The sequence below is a fragment of the Herpailurus yagouaroundi genome, unplaced genomic scaffold (assembly GCF_014898765.1).
Source record: "Herpailurus yagouaroundi ecotype Mexico unplaced genomic scaffold, PumYag 210, whole genome shotgun sequence".
Taxonomy (NCBI): domain Eukaryota; kingdom Metazoa; phylum Chordata; class Mammalia; order Carnivora; family Felidae; genus Herpailurus; species Herpailurus yagouaroundi.
In genome coordinates this window covers 8,966,220-8,982,458 of record NW_024412441.1, presented here as the reverse complement: position 1 = coordinate 8,982,458, position 16,239 = coordinate 8,966,220, and positions in this window count along the sequence as shown.

Below are 16,239 nucleotides of genomic sequence, written 5' to 3'. Positions count from 1 at the left end.
AGGTGTAGGTGGAATCTAAGTGATCTGCAGGACGCGCGGTGAGCCCAGCGTTCTCCTACGCCGCCATCTTCCCTCTCTCCTCAGTTCTTTGGTTATTAATAGCACTGTATATTAAATAATAATTATTAACTAACATGATAATATAATGCATAATAGTTTTTATATGCTTAAAGAAACCTGGAATATCATTCATGAAGTATTAACAGTGTATATTTCTGGATGGTTAATTAAAAATATGTATTTTACAGGTGCATGTGTGGCTCAGTCAGTTAAGTGTCTGACTCTTAACTTTGGTTCAGGTCATGATCTCACAATTTGTGGGTTCGAGCTCTGTGTCAGGATCTGCGCTGACAGCGTGGAGCCTCAATGGGAGTCTCTCTCCTTCACTTTCTGCCCCTCCCCCACTAACACTCACACTCTCTCTCTCTCTCTCAAAAATAAATAAACATTTAAAAAATATTTCAATAACACATTTATATTTTACAAAGGTTTTAATATCTATCAGAAGAGAAAGAAACTAATTTTTACCTTACTGATACTGAAGTCAATTTAAATAACATTTTAACTTTAAACATTCCACACTCATGGATTGGAAAAAAAATATTGTTAAAATGTCTATGCTACACAAAGCAATCTACACATTTAATGAAGTCCCTGTCAAAATACCAACAGTATTTTTCATAGAACTAGAATAGACAATTCTAAAATTTGTGTGGAATTCCAAAAGACCCCAAATAGCCAAAGTAATGTTGAAAAAGAAAAACAAAATGGGAGGCATCATAATTCCAGACTTTAACCTCTAAATCTTTTATTTTAAAGTGGGTCCATTTGATCTGCAGAGTATTCTGATTGCTTCCTCATTATCTCAATTGATTAAAAAACAGGCTTAATTAGACTCAGATGCATTGGGGGATGGCAATATTTTTCTGTAGGTGATGCATTCTATTTTGCATTAAGTCAAGAAATTCATGTCTGCTGTCCTTATAATTGTGAAGTTAAGATAGATAAGTAGGCTCAGGTGTTTTCAGCTGCATCCATCCATTGTAAAGTTATCCATTAACCTTTCACCTAATGGTTTTAGCAACCATTGATAATCATTGACTAGATTTATTATTTTTAAGTGATTGCAAATAGTGATTTTCTAATTTTATCATTTCTTTTACATCAGTTAAGTTGCAATTATCTGATGAGAGGCAAGAAATGACATTTCTTCATCAAATATTAGGATGCTCTGAAACAGTTTATCTGGAAAAGTAGGGGTAATTAAATGCTAAATTATTTTCCGTTATTTATTAATTTCAGAACAATGATATAATGCTTTAGAAAACTCCAGAGTTAATAAATGTATTTTGGTATCATTATGAACAAGTATATTTTTTTACATATATGAAGTATTTCAGTCTATTGTACTATGCTTTTCATATTGACTTTGGCCAGTGAAAAACCTTTCATGGTGGCTGTTTTTTTTTTTTTAACGTTTCTGCCAATATTTTAATTTTTTCTCTCAGCTTTATTGAGATTAAGTTGACAAAATTGTAACATATTTATAGTACACAACATGAAGATTGGATATACATATACATTGTGAAAGGATTTCCCTACAAATTAAAAATAATCCATCCATCATCTTACATAGTTATTGTTTTGGGGGGGTGGGGTGAGAACATTTAAAGTCTACTCTCTTGGCAAATTTCACCTATATTATAAAGTATTACCAGCTAAAGTAAGGGGTTCAAGCCCTTCCACACCTCAGAGAGGATCTGGGAGTTTGGAGCTCCCTCTGCCCAATGTGTAGCTGTACATTTGGTGGGTTCATGGGAGGAATCGAGTTCAGAAGCCTCCTATGTAGTCATTTTTCTCAACTTTTGCTCCTGTTTCCTTTTGAAATGGCCTCAGGAGTATTTGATAAACTCTGTAATTTATGTCACAGACCAGTGTCCCAGGCTTACCTAGCACCTTTCACACTGTAACTAAAATCAACCTAAACTGACCATTTATTTTTATTTCTGTTAATATTGATTGGCAATATAATATCTATAAAATTAATCTGTAATGTGCATATCAGTATACTGTTCTTTTATTGCAATATAATACACATTTAATTTATTACAGTTTATCCACTCATGCCACTGTTAACAGATATTTTCAGTTTTGAGATACTATGAATAAAGATGCTATGAATATTCTTAAAAATGACTTTTGTAGTCATATGTACTTATTTCTCTTGGGTATATAACTAAGGGTGGATGTGCTGAATTATGGGGTAAATGTATATTTAGTTTTTTGGATACTGACAAAGCATTTTCTAAGACTGTTTTGCCAGTTTACACTACAGCAGTAACATATGCCAGCTTAAATTGCTGTACATCCTTACTAACACAGGCATTTTTAATCTTTTTATTTTTACCATTTTGGTGGGTGTTCAGCATCTCAATGTTTAAATTTGCATTTCTGTGATGAATAATAATTCTGACCAAATGTATATAATCTTGGCTATTTAGACATTCTCATTGATCAAGTTCCTAGTTAAGGTTTTGGCCAGGTTTTGTCATGTACTTTACCTTAAAAAAAAGAAAAAAAATTAACCTGTAGTTCTTTATATATTCTAGGTGTGAGTACTATGTCATATATGGGAATTACAGCTGTCTTTTCCACTCTGCAAGTTGCATTTGTACTCTGTTAAAGATGTCTTTTTGATGAAGTTCTAAAATACTAATTTTTCTTTGTTTAATGCTATTCATGTTCTATTTAAAAAAAAAAAACTTTGTTTTTCTCAAGCCCTTGAATATATTGCACTCATGTTTTATCTTGAGTCTTTATTATTTTACTATGAACAAGGGATCATAAACTTTCTTGGCAACTTTTTGAATAGTGAGAGATAGTAGTAAAAATTCTTCTGTGCTAATATTTAATAGTTCCAGTAACATTTATTGAAAAGACCAACCTCTAGTATATTCTAAATTATAGAAAAGTCTTTATATAAATCAAGTAACTACATATCTGTGGGTTTGTTTCTGGGACCTCCAATATTTCTTTGTAGATTTTTGTAAACACATATACCTATATCACATTATTTTACTTATTATAGTATATCTTTGGTTGTTTAAGTCTTCAAATTTTATTTATCTTTTTAAAGACTGCTTTGGCTATTTTATATTCCTTGCATCTCCAAATCATGGCTTGGACATTAAAAACTGACTGGTATTGGATTGAATACCTACAAAGATCTATTAGATCAATTTAGGGAGAATAGAAATGTTATGAGTCTCCCCATTTGTGAGCATTTATTTAGTTCTTTACTCTCTTAGAAAAATGTTTCATTTTTCAGTGCAGGTAACTAGCCCAGTTTACTTAGATGAGCTCTAAGTATTTTATGCTAACTGATGGAATTTTAACTGGTGATGTTTTATATAACTTCCAACTTTTTTGTTTGCTAGTGTATGGAGATAACAATTTTTTTAGCTTTGCAATTTAGTGTGTATGTTTATTGATGTAATGTTTATGGATACTTCTGGAATTTTTAAATAAGTAATAGAGACATTTTGAATACAATGGTGGTATCACTTCTTCCTTTTTAATTTTTATACCTCTTAGTTCTCTTTCTTTATTTTATTGGCTAATACCTCTAATGTTGAATATCTAAAATGTTGAACAGAATGGTGATCATGGACATCTTTGCTTATTGACCAAGGCAGAAAAAAAAATCAATAATTCCTCCCATTAAATATGATGTTAGTTGTAGGTTTTTAACAAAGAACTTTATACCTCTATTAAGATGATCATGGTTTTTATCCTTGCTGATCTACAAATGTTAAGCCAACCTTGGATTTTTGGAATAAACCTCATTGGTAATGGTTTTATCATATTTATATAGTACTGTATTTATAGATTCATGAGAGATATTGGTCTCTAATATTGCTTTCTTGTAGTTTTCTTTCTTGTGACTTTTGAAGTCAGAGTTGTGCTCCATAAAGTAAGCTGAAAAGTACTCTTGCATTTTCATTTTTTGTATTGCAGTATACTTCCCTCTTACGACCGCCTTTACTGCATCTGAAAGGTTTTGGACTATCCTGTTTTTATTTTCATTTGCTTCCATGCACTTTCTAATTTTTTCTTTAATTTCTTGGTTAACCCATTCATTCTTTAGTAGGATGTTCTTTAACCTCCATGTATTTGCAGTCTTTCCAAATGTTATCTTGTGGTTGACTTCAAGTTTCATAGTGTTGTGGTATAAAAATATGCACGGTATGATCTCACTTTTTTTATACTGGCCGAGGCCTGATTTGTGATCCGGTATATGATCTATTCTGGAGAATGTTCCATGTGCACTCAAAAAGAATGTGTATTCTGCTGCTTTAAGATGAAATGTTCTGAATATATCTGTTAAGTCCACCTGCTCAAGTGTGTTATTTGAAGCCATTTTTTCCTTGTTGATTTTCTGCTTAGATGATCTGTTCATTATTATAAGTGGGGTATTAAAGTCCCTACTATTTTTTATTATTATTAATGAGTCTCTTTATATTTGTTATTAATTGTTTATATATTTGCCTGCTTCTAATTTGGGAACATAAATAATTAAAATTGTTAGATCTTCTTGAGGGATAGACCTCTTAATTATAATATTGTGCCCTTCTTCATCTCTTGTTACAGTCTTTAGTTTAAAATCTTGTTTGTCTGATATAAGTATGGCTTCTCTGGCTTTCTTTTGACCTCCATCAGCAAGAAAGATAGTTCTCCAGCCCCTCACTTTCAATCTGCAGATGTCTTTAGGTCTAAATTGAGTCTCTTGTGGGCAGCATATAGATGGGACTTGTTTTTTCATCCATTCTGACACCCTGTGTCTTTTAATTGGAGTGTTAATCCACTTATGTTCAGATGATTTTTGATAGATGAATTTAGTGTCTTTGTGTTACCTGTAAAGTTGGTGTTTCTAGTGATGTTGTCTGTTCCTTTCTAGTCTTAGTTGCTTTGGGTCTTTTTTTTTTTTCCCACCCAAAGTCCACTTTAATATTTCTTGCATGCCTGGTTTAGTGGTCATGACCTCCTTTAGTTTTTGTTTGTCTGGGATCGCATTTTCATGTTTTGTAGTGTGTGTAATGTGTGTAATGTTGATATTATTTCTCCTTTCACTATTCAAAAGAATTCATTGGTGAAGCCATCTAAAAGTAGGAAATTCTGCCTTTCTTTCTTCCTTCTTCCTTTACTTCCTGTCTGTCTTTCTGGCTTTCTGTCTATTGGGGAAATTTTTGGAATATAGATTCTTTTACATTAGCAGCTACTGAATCTTTCAGCTTTCATAATAATTTTTGGCAGTAGAATTAGTTAAATATATGCTATTCTATGATGACCAGGCAGAAAACTATTTCAATTCTTTTTTAAATTAAGGAAATATTGTTAATGTATTTTGTGCACATATAAGTTACACTGAAAGATATATTTTTTAAATGGTTGTTTTAACTCTGGAAAAGTGATACAGTGACTATTTACTTTTATCTTTATATTCTTATGTACTATCCAATTTAGTTTTCAGAAAAACACATAATTTTCAGTCAGAAAAGCAGTGAGATTTATTTCTTTTAAAATGCCATAACAAGACAAATAGGGCACTTGGGTGGCTCAGTCAGTTGAGAGTGTTTGACTCTTGATTTTGGCCCAGGTCATGATCCAGAGTCATGGGATAGAGCCCTGAGTTGGACTCCATGATGGGTATGGAGCCTGCTTGGAATTCTCTTTCTTCCTCTCTCTCTGTGTCTCAAAATAAACAAACATTTAAAAAAATAAAAATGCTTTAACAAGAGAAAGGTAGAAATATTTGTTACTTTTACTCAGGTACTTGAGTTAGAGTACTATTTTAATTAAAAAAACATAGCAGAGGCAATAAAGATGAAGCTTAATATTAATAGAAGTTGAAAATGTTTTCTTAGTTTTCATCACTGTGACAATCGATGTAAGCCTCATGGTAAAAGAAATCGTTGAACCCTAAGTATCATTATGCTGATCCCTCAATTCATGTGTAGAGATGACAAATTTTGATGTAGAATACATTTTTCTATTTTTTTTTCCATGCGTGCTTGGAGGCAGAATTTAACAAACAGATCAATAAGAACTTTCCGTGAGAATAAAGAGAATAAGAAAACAAAATCCCTTTTTTCTAGTAAGCCAGAAATGGAGATAATACTTTAGTTACTGTCAAGAATGAGTACCTAATGATGAGGTTTTGAGGTGGTGGTAGGGTTTGGAGCTGACAACCAAGAAAGAATTCTTGAAGACATCTTTGGTACAAAAGGTGACTTTATTAAAGCTCGGGGACAGGACCTGTGGGCAGGAAGAGCTGCCCTGGGGTTATGAAGAGTGGCTCATCCTATAGGGCTGGAGGAGGTAAAGTTAAAAAGGAAGTTTCCAAAGAGTTTCATATGCTAAAGACACAGATTAGTGGAGGCCTAGCTATTGTCAAGCTAAGGTTGTTTTTTCCCTCTAGCAAAACATTAACATTAAGAAAGTGGGGAGTTCCTAGAGCACCATTTTACTCTACCAGTCTCAAGTATTTGTTAGTGGGCTGCACATTATAAAGAAACTTAATTTTACCTGCTATTTCCTACTTGCCTTCCTTCCCCACATCACTATGGAAGGGAAGGTGATACTGGGGTCTCCAGGAAACTGAGTGTATAGATTTCTGGAGATTAGGCCTTTGATAAGATGGCCTTTTTCTTGTAATTATCTAAGATCTTTATAAAGTAATGGAGACTCAAGTCCTACATGACTGTGATCTCTATCAGTTAACCATTTGTTTTATTTCCTTTTCTTTGTCTTTGGGCAGCCAGGAATGCCTGAGAAATGTCACATATGTCTCACCTTGGGGGGAGGTGCTAGCTTGTGCTTTGCTCTCAGCCTGACTTATGCTCCCTCATCACTAACATAAGTAACTCTTCAGTTCTTTAAAATATAAAATATATTCATTAAAACTCTGAGTTAACAGGTCTAGAGAGGATTCCTAGAATCCATCATTCTCAAAACCCTGTTATATAATTCTGATGTATAATCAAATATGAAAACTCTTGTTATCTCTTTTATTATTTGTCTTCACAAGTACCTACAAAAATCATAAAGAGACATCTATATATTTACTGTAAGAACAGTGATTGTCCACGTTTGCACTATTGATATTGATATTTAGGGATGAATAATTCTTTGTTGTAGGGGACTTCCCTGTGTATGGTAGCTTCTTTAAGAAGCATTCCTGGTCTCTAATCATTAAATTCCAGTATCACACTCCAGTCCAGTCCAGGGACAACCAAAAATGTTTCCAGATATTACCAAGTTGCCCCCATAGAGAACACTGTGTTAAAACAACCTCCCTACCTCTCTCTGGATTTAAAAAACAAAAATTAATTTAAAAAATTAAACAAATAAAACCCACTGCCATACCTAGGAAATAAAGAGAGAAGCTCTACAATCCGTGACAATGGATAATCACCAGGTAAAGAAGAAAACACTAAAACGCTGAACAATGATTGTGTATACAAGGTTCATAGCTTCTTCAGATCAGCAGGTCTGCCTCCATTCCAGATAATCATCATTACAAGCAGCTACCAGTGTTTACCATGTTCTAGGTCCAGAGACCTACATCCTGACCCTTTTTATATTAGCTTTTTTTTTTTTTGCTTGTATACTCCATATCCCTTTTGCTTTATTTATACCTGTATACACTTTTTAAAATTTCATTTGAAGTGTAAGATCAGTTCCTTGTATGTGGTTCTTTACTTATGATATCAGATTCTCTTTGTTGACCAGTATTTGAGTTCATCTCCTTGACTGTATATCCTTCAGTTTCTCAAGTTAAAAACAATACTTACTTAGACCCCAAGTACCCTGCATATTTAGCACAAGTCCTTACAGGTGGTATTGTGACTTTGTTAAATTAACATTTGTTAAATAGACTCCCAGGGTGTAAGATGGTGAACCACATATTAACAAAAGATCACAAAGGAACAGAAATAGAAAAGGTTTTTGCTTCCAGGTACATGAGAGAGGCCACACACACAGAGGCAGATAACAGCAACTGGAACACATGCCTTTATTAAAGGCCTTGGGTGGAGTGCTTTGAAGTTCCTGGGATAAGACCCAATTGGTCAATTCAAATAAAAAAGAGCAGAGTTTTGGTAAACTTCAGGGGGTGCACAAAAGGTACACAAGGAAAAGGCTGTGGGACGTAGGGGTGAGCGCTTATTCCAAGAGCAGCTGGGGGAATTGTATTATAAGTTACATTTACTTGTGACTCTGCTGGCTGTTACCTAGGGCATATGCTCACAGGAGAGGTGTCAGTTCAAGATCCCTGTAGGCTGCTTGACCATACAAAATGGATGCCAGGCCAACAATATCATGGAGTAGTTTAGCTAAACTTTTTATAAATTTTTTAATGTTTTTATCTATTTTTGAAACAGAGAGAGACAGAGCATGAGCAGGGGAGGGGCAGAGAGAGGGAGACACATAATCTGAAGCAAGTTCCAGGTTCTGAGCTGTCAGCACAAACTCACAGACTGTGAGACCATGACCTGAGTTGAAGTCGGATGCTTAACCAACTAAGCCACCCAGGCGCCCCTAGCTAAACTTTTAACAACTGATGACTTCGAAAGTTCATTCCAGTCCCATGCATGTTTCCCAGTCACTTTATATATAGACAGGAATCACAATTTCCTTCTCTTTCACAAGATCTGAAGAAATAGTGTAGCAGGCCTTGCCTAGGACTGCTACTAAGGAAGCTCCTAGAGTGGAAAATCCTTCCACTACTGGCAAGCATAGCTTAGGGAAATTCATCGAACTTGATATATCATTCACAATTCTTATTTGGGACCTTAAAATTGAGTCTGAGTAAACTGGTAAATAATGTGCTGATTTATTGATTAAGATGTTAATAACAAGCACTAATGCCCTTATTTGAAGTAGATACAAACCTTAGAAAGAGGACACTTAGGGGCACCTGGGTGGCTCAGTGAGTTGAACATCCAACTTTGGCTCAGGTCATGATCTCACGGTTCATGGGTTCAAGACCTGCGGCGGGCTCTGTTCTGACAGCTCAGAGCCTGGAGCCTGCTTTGGATTCTGTGTCTCCCTCTCTCTCTGCCCCTCCCCTACTAGTGCTCTGTGTCTCTCTCTCTCTCTTTCTCAAAAATAAAATAAAATTTTAAAAATTAAAAAAAAAAGAGGACACTTAGAACCACTCTTTCCTGTGGAGTCTAATATGTAGTGGTCACATAAATCCAATGACACAATACACACTCTAGTGAATGATGAGGAAGGTTTAGGCAACATATGCCCATTTTATTGCTGGATGTTCCTGTGCAGACACTGAAATGGCTAACAGCAAAGGGGAAGGTTTAATAATGTTTCCTTCCAAGATTAATAATCAGCAAGTTACGTAGAACACTTAGTCTGCCAGGCACTGAAAAATGCTGATGAGACCAGAAGGCCCATCTGCCTTATGCACACTAAGCCTGGAAAGATACTACTAATCCTGATCCTCCTTATAATGTATCATTCACACAAGCATCCTATGCCAATTTCAGACACTAGTGTTTCATTCAGGAAAATCTTAAGAGTTTTCCTGGGGAGAACTGGAAGAAGATTTCAAAACTCATTACAGTTTATTTTTTCCCCTCAAAAACACTACCTATAATGGTCAAGTTTTTGAGATTGGCTTTATTTGAAAGTCTCATAAAAAGTAACATGTGTATACTTTATTGTTCTGGAAATTGGCTGCCAGGGCAGAAGGGTTATCCAGAGTGATTGATTCTCGGACTCTGCAAACTGTGAACTCAGAACAGACTTTCCTTGGTGCTTCAGCAACACTGAATGACACCAATGGCTGTTGTTTTGGAACTAGCTTTGCAAAAAACCTGTGAGCCTGAAAACACATAGGGGGATCGAATGATACCTGCCAGACACATAACATAAAGGAAAGTGAGTGATGGGCATGTTGACTCTGATTGGGATGTTTTCAGCCAGTCACCTTAGAGCACTCACTGTGATGCAGAAGCAATGGTCTATTGAGGGGTCAAATGAAGGAATATTCATAACTAGGGACTTCCTTGGTGATTCAGAACCCTGGATAGAGAAAAATTGTCTTACACTAGAAAAACTAATGTGGATGCTTGGCTACATATCATAGTAATTAATCAGTCCTGGTGTTTGATACACATATTCTTATATTTTTAAGAGATTGAAGCATACTCCTCATTCCACAGCGATAGCAGAGTAAGGAATTATTAAGCTGGCACCAATTTATGCAAAACCCTCAGTATGAATGAAAGGATAATAATGTAATTCCACAGCTAGCAAACAGATGAAAAGAAAAAAAACTGATTATGTATGAAAGGATTTTATTTCTGAAACTAGAGAAAATGCATGGGAACACATGTCTTACTAACATGCCTGTTGGCCAAGTTGAGAGATGAGGTCGTTGTTTGCAAATTACCTGGAAATATCAGAAAGAAACAGATTAGTTTCCCAAGCCTGGGACACATCACAGGGCCCTCCCTTAAGTATCAAACACTTTCCCTATATATATCCTTCATTAGCCTATGCCTTAGTGGATCAGTGTATCTGAATTTGAAATATCACAGCCAGTACCATTGTTTCTCATATCACACATTACAAACTGGATTTTGGATAAGAGTGGAACTTATAATGTACTAATAATTTGTTCTATTGATTATGAGGATCTGATATGAAATATAAAACCTTATATTTTTCTCTGAGAGAAGTTGTTGAGATTAAAATGTGTTTTCGTTTTTTTTAATTAAAAAAATTTTTTTAACGTTTATTTATTATTCAGAGACAGAGAGACACAGAGTGTGAGCAGGGGAGGGTAGAGAGAGGGGGAGACACAGAATCTGAAGTAGGCTCCAGGCTCTGAGCTGTCAGCACAGAGCCCAACACAGGGCTCGAACTCATGAACTGTGAGATCATGACCTGAGCCAAAGTCAGTCACCTAACCAAATGAGCCACCCAGGCGCCCCAAAATGTATTTTTTTATATAAAGTCCAATGTAGTAGGTGGTTAGAGTCAAACATATGGTTTATGATATAGCCACTATATTAAAATATTTCAACTATATTGCAAGTACCTTAAAGAAATGTATCAAAGTATGTAGTATGAGAAATGATCTGCTGCATAACTGGATGGATTATTATTGTATCACAGATAATAATGGAAGAATATGTGTTTTTTATAAGGCAAAATGTACCCTTACCATCTAGACAATTCTCAAAATATAGCAGAATATATTTGCTAATGCATTGTACCTATAAGAAAGAAATTAACTTTCAACAAACCACAGATGTGCCCTGAGATATGTGGTCCTGATTTTTATCATTTGACTGGAAAGCAGGCATGTGCCTATTTATTATCATAATAATATTGTGGGGGCATATGTCTGGGAAAATATATTAACAGGTTAACTAGTGGATCTTTTTTATAAGTTTAAGGAGACGATCACTTCAGTCTGTGTAATGAAAGAGTACTATTAAGGAGCCAGGGTTAACCACTTCCAGCCCTGCCAGAGAGAGCAATTATGGAAGATTGCAGTTAGTCTTGTTGTTTGACAAAACTTTCTGGAAAGACTCTATAGTGTCTGTACTACAAACACTGGCAAATGTCCAGGCCATTTGGTGGAGTAAAAACTATTGGGAACTCAGATATTAGGTCCAGATGACATAGTAGTTAGAATGGAAGTTTTTGATTGAGATGTTACTGATACTGTTTCTGGATTTCCAAAGACAAGGACACTCAGGATTTCTGTGAACAGACCAGATTCACATGATCTATGTAAGTCACTTAAGGCCATGAGCTTGGAACACCATTGGCAAGAGACAAAAAGGCTGGTAGGGACCGATTCCCACTTAGGCACCTACAAATGTGCAGACTTCTGAAGTAAAAAATAGAAAATAGCTTATTATTTTATATTAAAAATGGATTATGAAGGCAGGCTGGGAGATTTTACTTAACATTCTCTGTATTCAATATATATTCAATAGAGTTTTGACTACAGTCTAAGCATTTCAATACATATGGAAAATATGGTCCCACTTACCAAAATTTATCTAGTTTTGTTTGATTTATTATCCACCATTAACAAAATGAGTGAAATTTTTAATGGTCTATGACTATATATTGGATTACCTTTACACTGTGACTTTTGTGAATGTCTTTTCCAAGGAAATTCAGAAATTTGAAGGTTAATTTGTCTAAACAAATGGTTAGGAGGACGACTCAGGAAAGAATCAGAAGGTGAGGTGTGGAAATACCTGGATGTTGTGGAGCCAGAGAAAGCCAGGGCAAAGAACATTAGTTCTTCAGACAGGAGAGATGAGGGGAAATATTAGAGGGAGAGATTCAGCATCCCACTGAATATGTTAGGCTCTTCTACTCTTACTGATCATGTTCTTTTAAATGGAGCCAAGGGAACCGAGGTATCCATCAAGTTTATTGGTGTTTGGATATTTACGTTACCCTATATCACATCCTCTCTACCTAACCTTTATTCTGGCCATTGCTGAGGCAAACAGATTCATACATACGTTAATTAATAGCACTTAGCATTACCACAATCACTCTTTCTTGCTTTCTTGTCCTGGGCTTTTATAACTCTGTTTCAAGGAAATTTGCATGAATGCACTTTGCACTTATGCATGCTTTACTAACAGCTCATTGCAGTGAACATCCTAGTGGGACAACCCTTGTATGATGGGAGATAAGAACTAATGATAGTACTTCTCTTTTTGTTCTTTTTGTGGTTGATCGTGAAACTCCATATATAAATCTCTCCGGAAGGTCCCATTTGCATTGAGTACCATTTGCCACAGAGGAGAGCTACTCTAGAACTCTTCCTTCTATTTGCTTTCTTTCTCCACTATTTCATTCTGTGTCACAAGAACATGTCCCAAAATAAACCACCACACACAAAACCTTGTCTCTGCCTCTGATTAAGCCAGACTAATATAGCTACTGTACTGTGTGCCAAAAAATCTTAAGACTTACAAATGCTAAAACAAATGAACAAGCAAAACTCCTGCCTATGAGAATTTTCAATATGGTGAGGAGGTGAAACAAATATTTGTTTCAATAAACAAATGAGATGCATATATGATATAAAGGTAATAAAAATAAATAAGTGTAAGATACAGAGAATCTTAATACTGAAGAACATTTAAGATATAATTCACATACTATATGATTCACACTCTTAAAGAGCACAGTTCAATTTTTTTGGCATATTTATAGTGTTGTGCAAATATTGTTGTCATAATCTAATTTTGGAATATTTTTATCCCTCCTGAAAGAAAACCTATGTCCACTAGCTGTCACTTTTCCATTGCCTGTCAGCTTCATAACTTTAAGCAACCAGCAGCTTACTTTCTTTTTCTGTTCTAGATAGTATTCTGGACACTTCGTGTAAATAGTGTCAGACAATATGTGATCATTTGTACTGACTTCTTTCATTTAGTATAATATTTTCAGTATCAGCCATGTTGTTGCACATTGTTGTTTTTTTTTTAATTGCCAAATAAAATTCCTATGTTTTGATATATTATATCCTTATCAATTCATCAGTGGATAGACATTTTGATTGTTTCAGCTTTTTGGCTATTATAAATAAAACTGCTAGGAACATCCATGTGTAAGCTTTTGTGTGGATGCATCTCCTAGATATATATGTTTCTCCTAGATATATATTTCTATCTAGGATATTTCTCCTAGATATATATGTTAAAGACAAATTGTCCCTGATGGGGTTCAATAGGCAAGGGAGACCTTTGTAAGACTACTACAGAAGGGAAGAGAGATTCAACTCAATTCTGCTGAAACAAAAGACGAGTATTTTTAAATGTTAGAGTGAGCTAATGGAAGTTGGTCAATGTGATTAGGCCTTCTGTGTTTGATAACTCTTTTATGAAAGTAAGATTCCTATTCCCACACAAGGATTGGGACATAGGAACACTGTCTCCTTAGACGGTTACATTTCAAAGGGATGGCTACCAGGTCCTTGAGAAGGATATTGCTGAGTTCTAAACTCATGCTGAGTTCCAAACCTGGCAAGAACGTTATAGAAGACTTACATTTCAAAGGGGCAAAGAAAAAAATTTCAATTATAAGTTTTCTAAAGTAAAGGCTTTAAGAAAAGGGAGGTCAATGGCCTGTAGTCAGGAAGAAACCTGTCTAAAGCTGACAGTAAAGCTTCATAAAGCTGAGGGGAACTTTAAAGCTGTCTAGGTAATAAACTTAGGAGTGCCATTGCTGTATCATAAGATAACTCTAGGTTTTACTTTTTGAGGAACAGCCAAACTGTTTCCGTAAGCAACTGCACCATTTTATATTCTGACCAAAAGTAAGTAAGAGGTACACTTTCTCCACATCTTCACCAATAGTTGTAATTTCCTATCCGATGATGATGATGATGATGATGATGATGATGATGATGAAGTCCTCATAAAGTGTGTGGGAAGTGGTATCTTATAGCGGTTTTGATTTTCATTTCCCTAAAGACTGATAATACTTAGTTTTCATATGATTATTGGCCATTTGTAAATCTTCTTTCAAGAAACTTCGATTCAGATCCCTTGTATATTTCTAATTTGGATTATTTCAAAAATTGCACTCTCCTTTACAAAACATTTCTCTTTTAATTTTTGATTTGTATATATTCACATACTATTTAATTCTTTTAACTTATATATTCTACAGAATGCAGATTATAGGCAAAAATAATGATAATAAATTCTCTCAGATCTCCATTTCATGTTGTCGCATATCAATAATGGAAAGGGTGAGATACAATTGCAAAGAATTATGCTTTCCATATCAAAATAGAGGTATAAAATTCCAAACTTTAATTATATCAGATGAAATGAAAGCAATTATATTTTACTAAAATGCAAAACTTATTTTTAAAAATGAAAATATGCTTGGTGAAACTATCTGTGGTTTTATCTTGGGACACAGGATTTTTTTCCTCAACTTTGTCCTGATTCTCTTTAGTTATCCCTAGTTGTTAAAATTTACACTGGACCTAGAGCCTGGTCCTGCCTAGCCCTTTTGAAATGATATTGGCACAGGTGCCTGTGGCTTCAACTTTGCATTGGTCATGGACTCTCAGTCAGATCTGATCTCTACTAACAAAACTAGGTGTACTCCTCACTCTCCCTGCACAGCCTCCTAAGACCAGCAACCTTACATCCTGCTTGGCCAGGCTGGTGGAGAGGAAATTCAACACAAAGCAAATGTGTGTTAGATGGAAGCATTGAGGGGGAAAATGGCACATATTTGCAGAATGGTGTATAGTATTAAAGTACAAAATTTTTTCTAACTTGGTCTCTTTTATGTGTGGGCATTTTCATTATCAACTTTCAAGATCTCAGTAGCCCACAGACAACATCAAAAAACAATACATATTGCATAAGTAGTGTCCACATTTTGGATTAAGAAAAACGTTAAGTGGTTTTTGTTTTTAATGACTTTTTTTCCCTACCTCCGTACCTCCCTAAATCCCATGTGGATTGACAATTTCCTTTGGTTACGTGCTGTGAAAAATAAGAATTTAACTTCAGATAAGTTTCTACAGCCTCACTAATTCTATTTTGAAATGTTGGAGAGCCAATCTCCAGGATCTCTTTGCTTCCATACTGAAAATACTGGGGGGGGGGGGGGGGAGAGATTTATTGAATAATGTCCCAGTAGAGAAATCCCACTCAGAGAAAGATACAGAGATAAGTAAGCACAAGTAAATGCCTCATAGATGATTTATGAGATAAAATGAAGCTGACTAATGGAATCTTTTACATGGTAGAACCCAAAAAGAAGAGAAGTTATTTGCTTTAAAATTCAAGATACAATAATACAGTAACCACTTTTGATGATAACAGATAATCACAAAAATCTACTCCTGGCTGGTGCTTCACATTAAAAAAAAAGTAAGAAAAAAAGAGCAAAAATTAAATTTTTTATGTGACTGGTTAGCTCTTGTTAAGGTGTGATATTAAGCAGACCTAGACCCTATAATTTAACCTTTATAAATAACTTTCAAAATTATCAATTTAAACCATTTCATTATAAAAATGAGAAAAATGAGGTTTATAAAGGTCAAGTAAATTTTCCAAGAAGGGACTTAAGATTAGTGCCCTTCTACACATAAATTCTGTGCAAGTTTTCTCTATTTCACACTGTTCTTATATAAATTTTTCCCTA